This window comes from Coregonus clupeaformis, chromosome 31 (assembly GCF_020615455.1).
Source record: "Coregonus clupeaformis isolate EN_2021a chromosome 31, ASM2061545v1, whole genome shotgun sequence".
NCBI lineage: Eukaryota > Metazoa > Chordata > Actinopteri > Salmoniformes > Salmonidae > Coregonus > Coregonus clupeaformis.
This window is the reverse complement of record NC_059222.1, coordinates 20513541-20533310: the sequence shown is the minus strand read 5'-3', so window position 1 is coordinate 20533310 and position 19770 is coordinate 20513541. Positions and strand designations below refer to the sequence as shown.

The following is a 19770-nucleotide window of genomic DNA, read 5'->3' as shown; positions in this document are numbered from 1 at the left end:
TACCTGTCACAAGGAAAAAAGTTACCATGATGAGATGATAGGTCTACATGCATTGTGATATGCACTCCATACTGAGATGGGCTGTCTGTCCCCAACATGAGCGTTGATGATTGATCATGCAGAGAGCAGAGAGAAGACCGCAGAGAAGCAAGATTTAGACATTGCATATAATTGTACAGTTCCATTTCACGTCATGTTGTTGATATAAATAATTTCTTATAATTGACCAGTTTCTCTCCGTTTTTTATCCCGGAAAAGGGAGTGGTTTTGGGCGGTAAATCTCGGTAACCGGGTTCCCGCCATTCAACCTTAACAGACACTCATGCACCAAAACTCACTATCAATCACTTCCTAATCTGAAAAGACCCAAGTGGAGGACCAAGACTTACCTATATCTGCATCTCTGTGGTTTTTGATGATTTCCCCAAGTTCAAAATGGCCCGACATTACTGCTACCTTCAAAACACAGACACATGTACGCACACACACAATTACATGCAACACTCCCCCTAACTGTAGCTCAGCTGGTAGAGCACGGCGCTTGTAACGCCAGGGTAGTGGGTTCGATCCCTGGGACCACCCATACACAAAAATGTATGCACGCATGACTGTAAGTCGCTTTGGATAAAAGCGTCTGCTAAATGGCATATTATTATTATTATTATTATTAACTGTAACACATGCATCATGTACAGGAAGAGTTCCTCCAAAACATCAAACACCCAATTTAATAAATGCTTTGCTAATAATACATTTAAAACAAGTAACTGATTTTCAACTCAATGGTTTATTGACGTGTAACAAACCTGATTACATTTGGCGTAGTCGGCAGAATGAAAAACTAAAGAAAACTGAAAACATGAAGTTGTTATTGATACCTGAAAGGGGCTTTGTCCATGCTTGTTCTTCATTTCCTTATTAGCCCCTCTGTAGAGCAGAACACGAACACAGCTTTCCTGATAGGCCAGAAAGACAGCCACTGTTTAACTTAATTCAGGACTAAAATGTCACACAGACATTTGGAACTCACAAACCAGTTACTTTGATTATTGTGATTATTGTGTTGTCCCTGTATTTAAAATGGTACTTACCTTATTATATAGGGCACAAATGTGAAGTGCGGTGTTCCCTGAGGCATTCTGAGAAGTGGTATCTGCCCCATAGAACAGAAGGTGCTCCAAGTGCTGGGCAAAACCATTCTGGCAGGCCTTGGGAGGAGGGTGTGTAAAGAAAGCATCTAAAGATTAAAATTATTAGCAAAGGAGAATCTGAGGGGTTTTAAATGGGTCATCACTACACAATCAATTGCAAAGATGCAATTACTGTGCTTATTCATAAATTATACCAAATAAAAAATGTGTAGCTAAAATTGTGACAAATTAAAAGATAAACAGAATGAAAGATACAGCTGATGAATGTCTGAACCATTGCCAAATAAAGAACAAATTAAGAAATTAAAATGATATAATAAGCGTTTGACCTTCCCCCTTCTGCTTAATGGTTTCCACTTTAATTTCTGCACTTAAAATAACACGACACAAAATTAGAGAAGTAACAAAACACAGGACACTACATAAGCTAACATGAACTACAGTAAAATAGCATGACACCACAGTGGTGAACAGCACAGCACTGAGATAGTGAGTGAATGACGCAGAGATAGAAGATGTCAGCACGAGATGGTATCTAATGTCTATCTGCATTGGACTCAACAGTTACATGAGATGAATGTACCAAATTGTGAAGGATCACCGTTTCAGGAAGAAATAACCAAACTCCTCTTTCTTTCTTTACCACTTTGAGACCATGGAAGGTCATGGAAGGTCATGATCCTAAGAGTTACTCTTCCCCCAATTTCACAACTTGAATGGAAGTATTCATGGATTACATGATCAGTACCTTGTGTATTTCTTGCATTCCAAATTCCTCTTCATCCCTGAGCTATCGAGAGAAAGGAAGAGAGGAAGAAAGGAAAACAATGGAAAGAGACCAGTGAGAAGGTGTATCTCAATTGAGGAGAAAGGAGAGTGCAAAAAGAGGGGTGAAATGTTTAAGACATGTACAGGACAGGAGACTGAAAGTACACTAAAAACCTAATGTACTATACCAACGTATGATAATACACAGAAGAAAAAAAACACAAAAATCAATACACATAAAAATATGATATTTGAGATATGTTTAAAGTCAAATTGGACAAAAACACTGACATATTTACAACACACAGGCCAAAACTATATCAACCCCATCCTTGAGACAGGCAGCCGGACAGACAACCAAACGGATACCTGGTGAGACTCCTCCCATCCGTTCTCATCCCTCACTCCCAGTCTGGCCCTGTAGTAGAGTAGGGTCTCGCAGCAGGAGGTGTCGCCACCTGTCAGCACTGAGTGGTACAGTGGGGTCAGGCTACATCGGTCTTTGTAGTCAGGAGATGCTCCCAGGGACAGGAGAGCCTGGCAAGGACGGGGAAAAGACACATTTATTAAATGCATGTTTATTTTGTGTGTGTGTGTGTGTGTGTGTGTGTGTGTGTGTGTGTGTGTGGGAGTCCTAGTTACCAGCAGTGCAACGTGATTGTGTGCCCTGACAGCCTTGTGTACAGCTGTCAGTCCATCTCTGGTTCTAAAGTCCACATGGGCCCCACCCTGAACGAGCACCCTGATCCCTTCCACTGTCATGCCAGACTGCACCGCCACAGACAGGGGGGATTCTGAAGAAGATGGAGAGAGAGAGAGAGAGAGGAAGGAGGGGGGAAATGGAGGATCAAGGCGAGAGGGGGGAGCAGAGAAAGAGTTTGAGATTAAGGGGATTGTCAATATCTGAAATGATCATTTGACATTTGACTGAAAACAGTGTCAAAATCATGCAGTGGCAACCCTATCAAGCTAGTGTTCAACTCACCTCCGTTGTCAGGGTCATGGTAGTTTGGGTCGAGACCTTTGTCCAGGACCTTTGACATCTTATCTATTGATCCACTTGCAATGTAGTCCATGAACTTTTTCAGACTCACCTGCAAGGTAAGAGGTTCACTGGCCAATATAAACATTTGTCTGCCATAAACCCAACTAACAATTCTAGAGAGAGAGAACGTTTTTGTAATGTTAGCCGTAATGTTCCCCTAATGTTTGAGTGTCCAGTTTTCCATTAGTTAGGGGAACATTCTATCTACAGTGAGCTCCAAAAGTATTGGGACAGTGACAATTGTTGATTTTTGTTTTGGCTCTGTACTCCAACACTTTGGATTTGAAATGCTACAATGACTATGAGGTTAAAGCAGGGGTTGGAACCAAAATTATTTTCCAATAATTTAGTTCTGAACAGAACCACTATTTCGTTCCACTGTTCCGACCAATAAAAAAAAGTTCTGAACCGGTTCGAACTCCAAGAAAGTACCGGTTTATATCGCTAAATTACTTCACCAATCAGTGTGGATAGAGCAGGCAAGCTAGTTGCTTACATGCATGATGGACAGACAAGTTTACCCTATGGTGCATGATGCGACTGACATTTTGCAGGTGGGGAGAGAGGGTTGAGGAGGAGGCTTGAAGCACTGGGCATCTTGTTATGACATGCATTATCTGAATTAGGTCCACAGAATTATACCTAGGAGGAGCGGCTTCTATAGAGGAACTTTGCATGTCCTTTGAGCTAGCTAGCTAACAATCTTGAGCCAGCTAGCTAAGAAGCTTGTGTGCTCTGCAGATTTTGCTGCGAAGAGATAGAATCATTAGATCATTTGTTTTGGTACTGTCCATTTGTAGCTTGTTTTTGGACACTGGTCCAGGAATGGTTAAAGGATTGCAATATTTACCTGGAGCTAACCTTGCAGATAGCATTACTGGGTGATCTGAAAAGTCCTAGTCAATCGATCAATAATATAATAATACTTTTAGAATTTTTTTTTATTTTCAATTTACAATCTGTAGAAACAATGAGAATAGAAAGGTTCAGAACTTTTGTAAAACATCACAGTACAGTTGAAAAATATATGGCAAATAGAAATCCTATATGGATGGAGTTAAGAGATAGATGGGAGGTGTTGAATGGAGCTGAAGGATGGGACTAATAACAACTAGCAACAACTAATAACAAGATAACTAATCATGTAAGCATACTGTGTCCATAATAAGTACATAGGTTGTAGGTTGGGAACTTTTGTGAAAGAGCACAGTTATAAAGATATGGCATATAGAAGCAAACCGGATGGACATCATGAAAATGATCGGAGAGGTTGAGAGTAGAAAAAACAAACAAAATATAATTATTGTAAAATTGACTGTGTCCATAAAATGTATATAGTATGTATAAGCTGGAAGTAGAGGCCTAAGCATTGTTGTTCACTAGTTTACTCCAATTAGGGAAAGGGTGGTGGGGTTGGAAAGTAATAAAGTACTTTTTTTAAAGGATATGTATGTGTATGTATGTATGTATGTATGTATGTATGTATGTATGTAAGTGTATGTATGTATATATGTATATACAGTATCTCACAAAAGTGAGTACACCCCTCACATTTTTGTAAATATTTGAGTATATCTTTTCATGTGACAACACTGAGGAAATGACACTTTGCTACAATGTAAAGTAGTGAGTGTACAGCTTGTATAACAGCTTAAATTAGCTGTCCCCTCAAAATAACACAACACACAGCCATTAATGTCTTTACCGCTGGCAACAAAAGTGAGTACACCCCTAAGTGAAAATGTCCAAATTGGGCCCAAAGTGTCAATATTTTGTGTGGCCACCATCATTTTCCAGCACTGCCTTAACCCTCTTGGGCATGGAGTTCACCAGAGCTTCACAGGTTGCACTGGAGTCCTCTTCCACTCCTCCATGACGACATCACGGAGCTGGTGGATGTTAGAGACCTTGCACTCCTCCACCTTCCGTTAGCGGATGCCCCACAGATGCTCAATAGGGTTTAGGTCTGGAGACATGCTTGGCCAGTCCATCACCTTTACCCTCAGCTTCTTTAGCAAGGCAGTGGTCGTCTTGGAGGTGTGTTTGGGGTCGTTATCATGTTGGAATACTGCCCTGCGGACCAGTCTCCGAAGGGAGGGGATCATGCTCTGCTTCAGTATGTCACAGTACATGTTGGCATTCATGGTTCTCTCAATGAACTGTAGCTCCCCAGTGCCGGCAGCACTCATGCAGCCCCAGACCATAACACTCCCACCACCATGCTTGACTGTAGGCAAGACACACTTGTCTTTGTACTCCTCACCTGGTTGCCGCCACACACGCTTGACACCATCTGAACCAAATAAGTTTATCTTGGTCTCATCAGACCACAGGACATGGTTCCAGTAATCCATGTCCTTAGTCTGCTTGTCTTCAGCAAACTGTTTGCGGGCTTTCTTGTGCATCATCTTTAGAAGAGGCTTCCTTCTGGGACGACAGCCATGCAGACCAATTTGATGCAGTGTGCGGCGTATGGTCTGAGCACTGAAAGGCTGACCCCCCACCCCATCAACCTCTGCAGCAATGCTGGCAGCACTCATACGTCTATTTCCCAAAGACAACCTCTGGATATGACGCTGAGCACGTGCACTCAACTTCTTTGGTCGACAATGGCGAGGCCTGGACGGGCGCTCTATAGGCAGGGTCACCCACAATATCACTCCCATCAACCTACGAGTGTCAGGGAATCACAGCGAAGCTATCCAATTCCTGCTTATTAAGTCCCCTCAGGTTCCTGTGGTATTGGGATTGTCTTGGCTCCAGGGACACAATCCCCTCATCAACTGGACTGCTGGTGCCATCATGGGCTGGAGCCCGTTCTGCCACACCCATTGCCTGAAGTCGGCACAGCCTGCCCCGGGACATCTTCCTGTGGGCTCGGGAATGTTGCCCTGGACCTCTCCGCCATTCCCGCAGAGTACCAGAACCTCCGGGAGATTTTTAGTAAGGCTCGGGCGACTTCGCTTCCTCTGCAACAACCCTATGACTGCGGGATTAACCTTCTCCCGGGCTCCCGGGATGACTGTATTCACTGTCGGGTCCAGAGACCAAGGCTAAGGAGACCTACATCGAGGACTCTCTGGCTGCAGGGTTTGTCCTGGCTTCTACCTCCCCCTCCAGCGCAGGGTTCTTCTTTGTGGAGAATAAGGACAAAACCCTGCGCACGTGCTTCAACTACTGAGGCCTCAATGACATCACGGTTAAGAACCGCTACCTGCTACCACTCATCGCCTCTGCCTTCGAGCCGCTCCAGGGGGCCACCGTTTTCTCCAAGTTGGACCTGCGGAATGCCTACTACCTGGTGCGGATACGGGAATGGGACGAGTGGAAGACTGACTTCAACACGGCCAGCAGTCACTACTAATATCTGGTCATGCCATTTGGTCTTACCAATTCTCCAGCTGTGTTCCAGGCCCTGATTTGTCTTAGTCTACCTCGACGACATCCTCATTTTCTCCCGCTCATCCCAAGAACACGTGCTCCACGTCCGACAGGTCCTCCAGCGCCTCCTGGAGAACCAGCGTTCTTGGTTACATCATCGCTGCGGGGAATGTACAGATGGATCCCGGAAAGGTGAGAACGTTGGTGGATTGGCCCCAACCTACATCCAGAGTGCAGCTGCAACGCTTCCTGGGATTTGCCCATTTTTATCGCCGCCTTATCCGGGGTTACAGCACCCTGGCTTCTCCCCTGTCTGCACTCACCTCTCCCAAGGTTCCATTCACGTGGTCCCCAGCTGCGGACCGGGCGTTCCCGGACCTCAAACACCGCATCACCACAGCTCCCATATTAGTTCATCCTGACCCATCCCGTCAGTTCGTGGTGGACGCGTCGGATGTTGGAGTAGGGGCTGTCCTGTCCCAGCATTCTGCCCTAGACCTCAAGCTGCATCTCTGTGCCTTCTTCTACCATCGTCTTAATGCCACGGAGAGGAATTATGATGTGGGGAAATGTGAGCTTCTCGCGGAGAAGATGGCGTTGGAGGAATGGAGGCACTGGTTGGAGTGGGCAGAACATCCTTTAATTGTGTGGACGGATCATAAGAACCTGGAATAACTCCGCACCGCCAAGCGTCTCAATTCCAGGCAAGCTAGGTGGGCCCTGCTTTTCACCCGGTTTAACTTCTCCCTCTCCTACTGCCCGGGTTCCAAGAATATCAAGCCGGATGCGCTCTCACGCCGCTATAGCCCCGCGGCTACCCCATCAGACCCCGAGACCATCCTCCCCACCTTGTGTCTGGCGGCGGCTCTCAGCTGGAGAATTGAGAAGCAGGTCCATGAGGCGCAGCGTTCCCAGCCGAACCCCAGGGGGGGCCCAGATAACCAGATGTTTGTCCTGACGCTGTCCGCCCCTCGGTCCTGGAGTGGGCCCACTCCTCCAGGCTTAACTACCACCCGGGTTCCCGTCGGACCCTGGCCTTTGTGCGACAACGCTTTTGGTGGCCTACCATGGTCCCTGACGTCGCCGCGTTCGTCGCCGCCTGCACGATCTGTGCGCAGAATAAGACTCCTTTCCGGCAGGTCTCCTTCAACCCCTTCCTGTCCCTCACCGTCCCTGGTCACACATATCCCTGGACTTCGTCACTGGTCTCCCCCCGTCTGATGGCAACACCGTCATCCTTACTGTGGTGGACCAGTTTTCCAATGCCGCCCATTTCATTCCTCTCCCCAAACTATCTTCTGCCAAAGAGACGGCCCAACTCATTGTGCAGCATGTCTTCCGGATCCATGGACTCCCGGTGGAGATGGTGTCTGACCGGGGTCCTCAGTTCTCGTCCCGGTTCTGGAAGGCGTTCTGCATGCTCATTGGGTCGTCGGTCAGCCTGTCCTCCAGGTTCCACCCCCAGTCTAATGGCCAGTCGGAGCGAGCCAATCAGGACGTGGAGATGACTCTTCACTGCCTTGTCTCCACCAACCCCACCACCTGGAGCCAGCAACTCGTGTGGGTTGAGTACGCCCGCAACACCCTTCCCTGCTCTGCCACTGGTCTCTCGCCCCTGGGATATCAGCCCCAGCTCTTCCCGGAGCAAGAGAAAGATGTCGGCATACCCTCGGCCCAGATGTTTGTCCGCCGCTGTCGCCGTACCTGGAAGAGAGCCCGGGCGGCTCTTCTGAAGACCACGTCCAGGTATCGACGACAGGCGGACCGCCACCGGACCCCGGGTCCCCGGTATCGTCTCGGGCAGAGGGTATGGCTGTCCACTCGGGATCTGCCCCTCTGAGTCCTGCAAACTTTCCGCCCGTTTATCGGCCCTTTCCCCAACTCCAAGATCCTTAGCCCCTCTGCTGTTCATCTTCTGTTGCCCCGTACCCTTCATATACATCCCACTTTTCATGTGTCTAGGATTAAACCTATGTCTCACAGCCCTTTGTCTCCTGTTTGTGTCTCTCATTTGTCCCCATTATCCCCTGTGTATTTATACCTGTGTTTTCTGTTTGTCTGTTACCAGTTCGTCTTGTGTCGTCAAGCTTACCCGCGTTTTTCCCGTATTCCTGTTTTGCTCTAGTCCCTGTTTTCCAGTTGTTCCCTGTTTTGACCATTCTGCCTGCCCTGACCCTGAGCCTGCCTGCCGTTTCTGTACCCTCTTATCCTGAGCCTTGATAGATAAATGCAATTCAAAACAGCAATAATGACATTAACATATACAGTACCAGTCAAAAGTTTGGACACACCTACTCATTCAAGGGTTTTTATTTATTTGTACTACTTTCTACATTGTAGAATAATAGTGAAGACATCAAAACTATAAAATAACACATATGGAATCATGTAGTAACCAAAAAAGTGTTAAACAAATCAAAATATATTTTATATTTGAGATTCTTTAAATAGCCACCCTTTGCCTTGATGACAGCTTTACACACTCATGGCATTCTCTCAACCAGCTTCATGAGGTAGTCACCTATAATGCATTTCAATTAACAGGTGTGCCTTCTTAAAAGTTAATTTGTGGAATTTCTTTCCTTCTTAATGCGTTTGAGCCAATCAGTTGTGTTGTGACAAGGTAGGGGGTTATACAGAAGATAGCCCTATTTGGTAAAAGACCAAGTCCATATTATGGCAAGAACAGCTCAAATAAGCAAAGAGAAACGACAGTCCATCATTACTTTAAGACATGAAGGTCAGTAAATCTGGAACATTTTAAGAATGGAAGACCCAGAGTTACCTCTGCTGCAGAGGATAAGTTCATTAGAGTTACCAGCCTCAGAAATTGCAGCCCAAATAAATGCTTCACAGAGTTCAAGTAACAGACACATCTCAACATCAACTGTTCAGAGGAGACTGTGTGAATCAGGCCTTCATGGTCGAATTGCTGCAAAGAAACCACTACTAAAAGAAACCAATAAGAAGAAGAGACTTGCTTGGGCCAAGAAACAAAAGCAATGGACATTAGACCGGTGGAAATTTGTCCTTTGGTCTGGAGTCCAAATTTGAGATTTTTGCTGTGTAAGGGCTATTTTACCAAGAAGGAGAGTGATGGAGTGCTGCACCTGGCCTCCACAATCCCCCGACCTCAACCCAATTGAGATGGTTTGGGATGAGTCGGACCGCAGAGTGAAGGAAAAGCAGCAACAAGTTCTCAGCATATGTGGGAACTCCTTCAAGACTGTTGGAAAAGCATTCCAGGTGAAGCTGGTTGAGAGAATGCCAAGAGTGTGCAAAGCTGTCATCAAGGCAAAGGGTGGCTATTTGAAGAATCTCAAATATAAAATATATTTTGATTTGTTTAACACTTCTTTGGTTACTAAATGATTCCATATGAATTATTTCATAGTTTTGATGTCTTCACTATTATTGTACAATGTAGAAAATAGTAAAAATAAAGAAAAATCCTTGAATGAGTATGTGTGTCCAAACTTTTGACTGGTAGTTTACATTGCGAAGAATGTGAGAGTAGGGTGAATCCCCTAGCAGGTCTCGAACCTAGGACACCAGCATCAATGACAAATGCCCTAAACACTGTCCCAATAAGGGATATCTCTAGACCATTTGCTTATTTTTTGTGTGTTTGGTGGGACGTTGATGGAATATTCTCCAAACCCACAGAAAACTGGACACATTAATGTTCTTGGAACGTGCCAATGAAACGTTTCTAGAACATTCATATCTTAAGTTCTGAGAACATGGTAACCACGTTCTGGTTCTAATTGACATTAAGGGAATGGTTCCTTGGAAACATTCCTTGCACATCACAGGAAGATTCCTATGAAAACGTAAGTTAATGACCTAATGAGAATCTTAAGGGATCATTCTCTAAAGTTGTGGGAACGTTTGTTGTTAGCTAGGAACATTCATTACCATAGCTGTACAAATATGTTTCACCTACAAAGGGACATGAGAATATTATAACAAAATAGGAAGTACCTTGGTGTGCAATTTTGTAAGTAGTTTTTCATCCAGGTTTGTCTGCTTGTATACCCTGGTCTTGTACCTAAACTGTAAAACAGAAAAGATGTATGGTAAAACATTTATTTAAATATTTTAAACCATCTGAAGGATAAGAACCACATTTGTTTTCATACTCCTGGCTCCAACTTGGCCTAAACTAAACACTGTAGTGCCTCTGGAATCAACCCTAACCCTGATCTGTTACATATTTGGAACCCCACCCTGAACACTTGCAAAAGAGGCACCACCAGAGGGCATCATAATATCAGTGTCTGGGTATCACAGTCCTGTACATCGCTTTTATAGTATGTGAAGCTCCACAGTGAAAAATCTAAGTCACACCCATGCACTGCAAACCCACTAAAACCCAGATGTATGTTAAATACATCTATAAGAAATCTGTTTCGCTCCTACAAGGTGGTTGTGGTTATGGTGGAGGTCAAATCCATGCATACCAAGTCTGTGAAAAAAAATTCAATGGAAATCTGACTTGTGGCAGCCCATTAGTCAAAGTGAGTTTTGAAATGATCTTCCTGAAAAGGCTAAATGGGATAAACATATTTTTACTGCATCACTATCTAACAACGTTTTCCCAGTGTCTCCCATCAAAATACCTCCAGGTAAGGCACCCCTTTCTCAAAGGACTGTGGGTAATCTCGGAGGCAGCGCTCCTCCTCCAGGAACATGGCGTCGCGTCCATCTCCGGCGGGCTGAAAGAGGCCATAGTTGAAGACGTCCCACAGTGGCTCGCCCAGCGAACAGATTACCTCCTGCTTGGCGCTCCACACTGTGAAGTCAGGGTCAAACTGCAGACACCTCTGACCGAGGGAGGAGACAAGAGACAAGACAGCACAGTGAACAGTTGATAAGAGGGAGATCATGAATGTATTGTTTTCAAGGTGGGTTGTGTGTGTGTGTGTGTGTGTGTGTGTGTGTGTGTGTGTGTGTGTGTGTGTGCATGCGTGTGTGTAGGATGGAAGCAAGAAGTGGGTCAAAGGTGAGTTCTACATTTTAAATGCCATTTGATTTGACTGAAAGGTGTATAATTAGCTTGACATACAATCTGTGATCCAAATCTAAAGCACAATGACAGTTAATTATGTAAAATGTGGTGACATTGAGGCTTTATTTACGGCTCATGATTGACAAGTTTTTGTATTAAAAGTAGATGTAGTACTTTATGAAAATTGGTTTCACCTTTCTATTGATGGCACTTTAAAGCTGACAATAATCATGCTTATGCTTCTTGAAATAAATTAATAATTTAACTGAGCTAGCATAGGCCTACTAACTACTGAACATCAAATGTGCTCATTAACTCTAAAGCTACTGATTCACTATCACCAGTCCGACTCATTTGAATATATTGAATGTGTACACTGAACATTTCATTCTGGGAAATAAGAGATCCCAGAAATGTTCCATATGCACAAAAAGCTTATTTATCTCAAATTTTGTGCACAAATTTGTTTACATCCCTGTTAGTGAGCATTTCTCCTTTACCAAGAAAATCCATCAACCTGACAGGTGTGGCATATCAAGAAGCTGATTAAACAGCATGATCATTACACAGGTGCACCTTGTGCTAGGGACAATAAAAGGCCACTCTAAAATGTGCAGTTTTGTCACACAACACAATGCCACAGACGTCTCAAGTTTTGAGGGAGCGTGCAATTGGCATGCTGACTGCAGGAATGTCCACCAGAGCTGTTGCCAGATAATTAAATGTAAATTTTTCTACCATAAGCAGCCTGCAACGTCATTTTAGAGAATTTGGCAGTACGTCCAACCAGCCTCAAAACCACACACCACGTGTAACCACGCCAGCCCAGGACCTCCGCATCCGGCTTCTTCACCTGCGGGATCATCTGAGAGCAGCCACTCGGACAGCTGATGAAACTGTGGGTTTGCACAACCAAAGAATTTCTGCACAAACTGTCAGAAACCATCTCAGGGAAGCTCATCTGCGTGCTCGTCATCCTCACCTGGGTCTTGACCTGACTGCAGTTCGGCGTCGTAACCGACTTCAGTGGGCTAATGCTCACCTTCAATGGTCACTGGCATGTTGGAGAAGTGTGCTCTTCACAGATGAATCCCGGTGATGGCAGACAGCGTGTATGAAGTCATGTGGGTGAGTGGTTTGCTGATGTCAACGTTGTGAAAAGAGTGCCCTATGGTGGCGGTGGGTTTATGGTATGGGCAGGCATAAGCTACGGACAACGAATCCAATTGCATTTTATTGATGGCCATTTGAATGCACAGAGATACCGTGACGAGATCCTGAGGCCAATTGTCGTGCCATTCATCCGCCGCCATCACCTCATGGTTCAGCATGAACATGCACGCCTCCATGTGGCAAGGATCTGTACACAATTCCTGGAAGCTGAAAATGTCCCAGTTCTTCCATGGTCTGCATACTCACCAGACATGTCACCCATTGAGCAAGTTTGGGATGCTCTGGATCGACGTGTACGACATCATGTTCCAGTTCCCGCTAATATCCAGCAACTTCGCACAGCCATTAAAGAGGAGTCGGATAATATTCCACAGGCCACAATCAACAGCCAGATCAACTCTATGCAAAGGAGATGTGTCGCGCTGCATGAGGCAAATGGTGGTCACACCAGATACTGACTGGTTTTCTGATCCACGCCCCTACTTTTATTTAAAGGTATCTGTGACCTACAGATGCATATCTGTATTTCTAGTCATGTGAAATCCATAGATTAGTGCCTAATGAATTTATTTCAATTGACTGATTTCCTTATATGAACTGTAACTCTAAAATCGTTTATATTTTTGTTCAGTGTAGTTAAAAAGACTCAAGACACACAATAAGACTCAACACTCGCTCTCTCATCTAAACCAATTGTACCTATGCCATAAGCCTAGACCTGCATTGCAATCAATTGGAAATATAGATTTTTTTTTTTTACTTCTTTGGAGGATAAAGCGCTTTTCCCCCACACATGTCTGTGTTTGATACACTAGAGGCTTTCTGGTCACAATGGACAATGTCTTTGATGTTTTTATATGCATCTGGTAGCACTAATGAGATTTTACGCTGATGTTTATGGAATCTATTTTTATATTATTTATTTCCAACGTTTATTTTCTTGGGACAACATTTTCTATCATTTTTTTCTTGGAACGACATGTGTGTAGAGTAGTAGGGGTTCAGTGAGATACATACAGAGCTATTGTCCCATGCTTATGATCTGTAAATAAAATTGTACAGTTCAGCATAGTTCCTTGTCTCCCTCCTCTCCCCCTCTGCCTCTACATTTGATACTGTAGCCAACAGCATTGGCATGGCAACGAGTTCATTAGAGGAGCAAGGCACCCGTTGCCGTAGCAATGCCTTGGTGTTCTCTGGGAGGTAAACCATATGAGGGGGGTTGTGTGTGAATGTGTGTGTGCGTGTGTATGTGTGTCTGTGTGTGTGTCTGTGTCCGTGTCTGTGTCTGTGTGTGTCTGTGTGTCTGTGTGTGTGTGTGTGTGTGTGTGTGTGTGTGTGTGTGTGTGTGCGTTTGTGTGTGTGTGTGCGAGACATGTGTATGCAAGACGTGTGTGTGTGTGTAATCCCTTGGAGAGAGTGGAGCTAATGTAATATACAGTGCCTTCAGAAAGTATTCACACCCCTTTACTTTTTCCACATTGTGTTGTGTTACAGCCTGAATTTAAAATTGATTAAATTTAGATTTTGTGTCACTGATCTACACACAGTACCCCATAATGTCAAAGTGGAATTTTGTTTGTAGAATAACGATAACAAATTAAAAGCTTCAAGTTCTTGAGTCAATAAGTATTCAACCCCTTTGTTATGGCAAGCCTAAATAAGTTCAGGAGTAAAAATGTGCTTAATAAATTGCATAATAAGTTGCATGGACTCATTCCGTGTTCAATAATAGTGGTTAACATGATCTGTGAATGACAAGCCCATCTCTGTACCCCATATATACAATTATCTGTAAGGTCCCTCAATCGAGTAGTGAATTTCAAGCACAGATTCAACCACACAGACCAGGGAGGTTTTTCAATCCCTCGCAAAGAAGGGCACCGTTTGGTATTTGTGTAAAATAAAATAAGCAGACGCTGAATATCCTTTTGAGCATGGTGAAGTTATTAATTACACTTTAGATGGTGTATCAATACACCCAGTCATTACAAAGATACAGGCGTCCTTCCTAACTCAGTTGCCAGAGAGGAAGGAAACTGCTCAGGGATTTCACCATGAGGCCAATGGTGATTTTAAAACAGTTACAGAGTTTAATGGTTGTGATATGAGAAAACTGAGGATGGATCAACAATATTGTAGTTATTCCACAATACTAACCTAAATGACAGAGTGAAAAGAAGGAAGCCTGTACAGAATAAAAGTATTCCAAAACATGCATCCTGTTTGCAAAAAGGCACTTAAGTAATACTGCAAAAAATGTGGCAAAGAAATTAACTTTTTGTCCAGAATACAAAGCGTCACGTTTGGGGCAAATCCAACATATCACGGAGTACCACTCTTCACAGTTTCAAGCATGGTGGTGGCTGCATCATGTTATTATTATTATTATTATTATTTTATTTTTAATTTAGCAGACGCTCTTATCCAGAGCGACTTACAGTTAGTGAGTGCATACCATTTTTTTTTTTTACATACTGGTCCCCCGTGGGAATCGAACCCACAACCCTGGCGTTACAAGCGCCATGCTCTACCAACTGAGCTACACGGGACTACATATAAATGTGGAATAAGTGAAGGGGTATGAATACTTTCTGAAGGCACTGTATACGAGTGTGCGACTTCCTCCCCATCATTCTGTTGTTTCCGACAGGGTTTTATGGGATGCTCTCAGCATCTGTCCTCATTACATTGAATATAGCATTGTTCAGACATAAATAACTGAGAGATTAATCAATGTACAGATGTATTTTGTGTGACCTGATCTCAATCCCCCTCTATTTGCCTAGTCATGCCTCTTTTTGCCTCTCCCTTTCTAATATCCTGTGCGTCTCTCTCTCCCCCTCTCCTTCTCTCTCTCTCTTTCAGCCTATAGTATGCACTACACTCCCTCATTCTCTCCATCCTCCTCTAATTTCAAAACAATTATATTTCCTGTGTGAGGTACTGTAAGTGTTTGTTGGGGTGGGTAGTGGGCGGTCTAGGTATTCGTTGGTGAAGCTGCTTTAAGACCAAGACACCAAATGCCCTTTTGGTGTTTACGCCTTTCACACTGCTGCTCACTTCCCAGCCCTCCCCAAACTCATTAAAACCATATTAGATAATGAAAAATTACTGTTATATTGAGGGCAGATTAGCTGACATGTAGAACAGTTGGGAATGTTCTGGGAATTGGAGTACGGAGAAGATTCATAACGGGGGAAGGGTTAGCATAGGGCACCCATTTTCACCTGAAATGACGCTATACGGACTGATTGGTTGGCCAATTCTCACCCACAATCTCACCTACCTATGCAATACCAAGAAAGCATCTGAAATAGCAAATCATTGCTAACTTTAGTGAGACGAGAGAACACTGTAATTTTGACCATAATGAATGTCTTTAGGCTGTCAATTACTTTGGATTATTAAGTGAGTCAAGTCTCCATTGATTTCTGTTCTTTATGGATACATAACCTACAGTGCAAAATTGATTACATTTAGATTTTGTGTCACTGATCTACACACAATGCCCCACGCTGTCAAAGTGGAATTTTGTTAGTAGAAATTAATAAACAATTAAAAGCTGAAATGTCTTGAGTCAATAAGTATTCAACCCATTTGTTATGGCAAGCCTAAATAAGTTCAGGAGTAAAAATGTGCTTAACAAGTCACATAATGAGTTGCCTGGACTCACTCTGTGTGCAATAATAGTATTTAACATGATTTTTGAATGACTACCTCATCTCTGTAACCCACACATACAATTATCTGTAAGGTCCCTCAGTCGAGCAGTGAATTTTCAAACACAGATTCAACCACAAAGACCAGGGAGGTTTTCCAATGCCTTGCAAAGAAGGGCAACTATTGGTAGATCGGTAAAAATTAGAAAGGCAGACATAGAATATCCTTTTGAGCATGGTGAAGTTAATAATTACACTTTGGATGGTCTATCAATACACCCGGTCACTACAAAGATACAGGCGTCCTTCCTAACTCAGTTGCCGGAGAGGAAGGAAACTGCTCAGTGATTTCACCATGAGGCCAATGGTGATTTTAAAACAGTTACAGAGTTTAATGGTTGTGATATGAGAAAACTGAGGATGGATCAACAACATTGTAGTTACTCCACAATACTAACCTAAATGACAGAGTGAAAAGAAGGAAGCCTGTACAGAATAAAAAATATTCCAAAAAAGATGCATCCTGTTTGCAACAAGGCACTTAAATAATACTGCAAAAAATGTGGCAAAGAAATTAACTTTTTGTCCAGAATACAAAGTGTCATGTTTGGGGCAAATCCAACACAACACATCACTGAGTGCCACTCTTCATATTTTCAAGCATTACGGTGGCTGCATCATGTTATGGGTATGCTTGTCATCGGCAAGGACTAGGGAGTTTTTTAGGATAAAAAGAAACAGAATACAGCTATAAGCACAAGCAAAATCCTAGAGGAAAACTTGGTTCAGTCTGCTTTCCAACAGACACTAGGAGATTAACCTAAAACACAAGGCCAAATCTACACTGGAGTTACTTACCAAGACGGCATTGAATGATCCTGAATGGCCTAGTTACAGTTTTGACTTAAATCGGCTTGAAAATCTATGGCAAGACTTGTCTGTCTAGCAATGATCAAGAGTCAACTTGACAGAGCTTGAAGAATGTTTTAAAGAATATTGGGCAAATATTGTAGAATCCAGGTGTGCACAGCTGTAATCGCCGCCAAAGGTGCTTCTACAAAGTATTGACTCAGGGGTGTGAATACTTATGCAAATTAGATTTGTATGTATTTCATTTTCAATACATTTGCAAACACATTTTCAGTTTGTCATTATGGGGTATTGTGTGCAGATGGGTGAGAAAAAAACATATTTAATCCATTTTGAATTCAGGCTGTAACAAAATGTGGAATAAGTCAAGGGGTATGAATACCTTATGAAGGCACTGTATGTGACAGAGATGGTTGTTCTGAATGGAATATGGTTCCCCTCAGGGTTTATCTCTGGCCTGGGCTTGGCTGTTACACTTTATTATGTAATGATAGTAATGTAAGAAGTATATAATAACAGCTTGACATACTTGTACTTAGCAGTACCATGAAACATGCACCTACTGTCTGTTTGATGTCAGGGATTCCAATGCGGAACACCATCATGGTCAGTCGAGTGTCCTCTATGGGTGCCACTGTGGTCATACTGCGCTCCATGTGAGCACGTCTTTTCTGGGTCTGAGTTGACGGGGCCGGGGCCGGGGCCGGGTGATACTGCTGCTGGTGCTGCTGCTTATGGGGGGCCTGATTGGACGTATAAGGGATGCCTCTATTTCCTGGATTGTCTGGCCTCAGCGTCCGGTCTCCTCTCTGTCTTCCGACCACAATGGCTGAGGGTTTACCTCCCTCTCCTTTACCTTCGTGTGATTGTCTACCTCCCTTCATCTCAATCTCCTCGAGCCCTTCCATCCCTCCGTTCTCCTTCTCTCTACCCTCCCCCTTTCTGTTCTCTTGTCCCTGCTCCTCTTCCTCTTCCTCCCCATCCTTGTCGTCCTCCCCAGGATAATAGTGTTTGTTATTTCCCAGCATCCTTTGCTGTGCAGGGTCACTGCAGAGAGGGCCGGGTGACATTGCTGTCGTGGCAACGTGACATGGTTGTCCCGTGCGACATAGTCTTCACCCCCAAAAACATGCTGTGGAGGAGAGAGGGAGAGAAAGGGGTTAACTAAATAGCTAATTAACACATTGACTGATAACACTGAAATCAACACATTTCTCAAACTGTGAGAAAATAAATCAAAAAGCATTAAATGTAAAGCATTTGGCATGAACAGTAGCGTAGCCATGAATGATGGTGGATGACGTTGGGATTACCCACTACCCCATTGTCATTCATGGTCGGAATTGGTTTGGGGTATTTGGAGCGGCTTCACTTTTGTACAAATTTATAAAAATAAAAAAGAATGAAAATGAAGGCGGTGTAGACTCAGACCGACAGATGGAGCTCAATAAAACATCACGAGACCACAGGGATAGTATTCATTTTGGACTCTAGTAGCAGGCACAACTCGGACAGACGGCCTGCTTCTGGAAATACTCATGATTTTGAAAGAATTACAGACATGAGAAAAGTGCAGACACATAACTCCCATGGGGAACATGGCAAACATAATGGATAGATAAGGTCTAGGGTTTTGAACCAGTGTTTGTGTGTCAGCACCATTGAATGACAGTTGTTGGAAGTATGTTTGATGCACGCAAATCAATAGGGTTTGTTCATGTCTCAGAGCCCAAACAGGAAGCATGCCCATTGAATAGTTCTGGTGTAAAGTAAGAGGGTGAAAAAGAGGATTGAGCATGTTGTGAAAGTGATTCCCAAGGAGCCAGTGATTGACAAGGACGGCCACTTCACTGTGAACAACGGTCTGTCAGAGGAAGTGAGGCTGGCATGCCAGGGAGATGAGCGGCCGGCTGGAGAATGGTGGTGAGGGGAAGAAGGAAATGTGTCTCAAACCACTTCATCAACCACATATACTGTACAGTCGTGGTCAAAAGTTTTGAGAATGACACAAATACTAATTTTCATTAGTCTGCTGCCTCAGTTTTGATGATGGCAATTTGCATATACTCCAGAATGTCATGAAGAGTGATCAGATGAATTGCAATTAATTGCAAAGTCCCTCTTTGCCATGAAAATGAACTTAATCCCCAAAAAACATTTCCACTGCATTTCAGCCCTGGCACAAAAGGACCAGCTGCCATCATGTCAGTGATTCTCTCGTTAACACAGGTGAGAGTGTTGACGAGGACAAGGCTGGAGATCACTCTGTCATGCTGATTGAGTTAGAATAACAGTCTGGAAGCTTTAAAAGGAGGGTGGTGCTTGAAATCATTGTTCTTCCTCTGTTAACCATGGTTACCTGCAAGGAAACACGTGCTGTCATCATTGCTTTGCACAAAAAGGGCTTCACAGGCAAGGATATTGCTGCTAGTAAGTTTGCACCTAAATCAACCATTTATCGGATCATCAAGAACTTCAAGGAGAGAGGTTCAATTGTTGTGAAGAAGGCGTCAGGGTGCCCAAGAAAGTCCAGCAAGCGCCAGGACCATCTCCTAAAGTTGATTCAGCTGCGGGATCGGGGCACCACCAGTACAGAGCTTGCTCAGGAATGGCAGCAGGCAGGTGTGAGTGCATCTGCACGCACAGTGAGGCAAATACTTTTGGAGGATGGCCTGGTGTCAAGAAGTGCAGCAAAGAAGCCACTTCTCT

At 43.8% G+C, this 19770-nt stretch overlaps 1 non-coding gene and 1 pseudogene across 1 annotated transcript; both read right to left on the bottom strand.

Moving 5' to 3' along the window:
* Nucleotides 1-18042, bottom strand: part of LOC121546981 — a 38479-nt pseudogene extending 20437 nt beyond the window's left edge.
* trnat-ugu lies at nucleotides 15009-15082 on the bottom strand. Its single transcript has one exon. It is a non-coding gene; the product is annotated as a tRNA-Thr (tRNA).
* Nucleotides 18043-19770: the final 1728 nt, after the last annotated feature.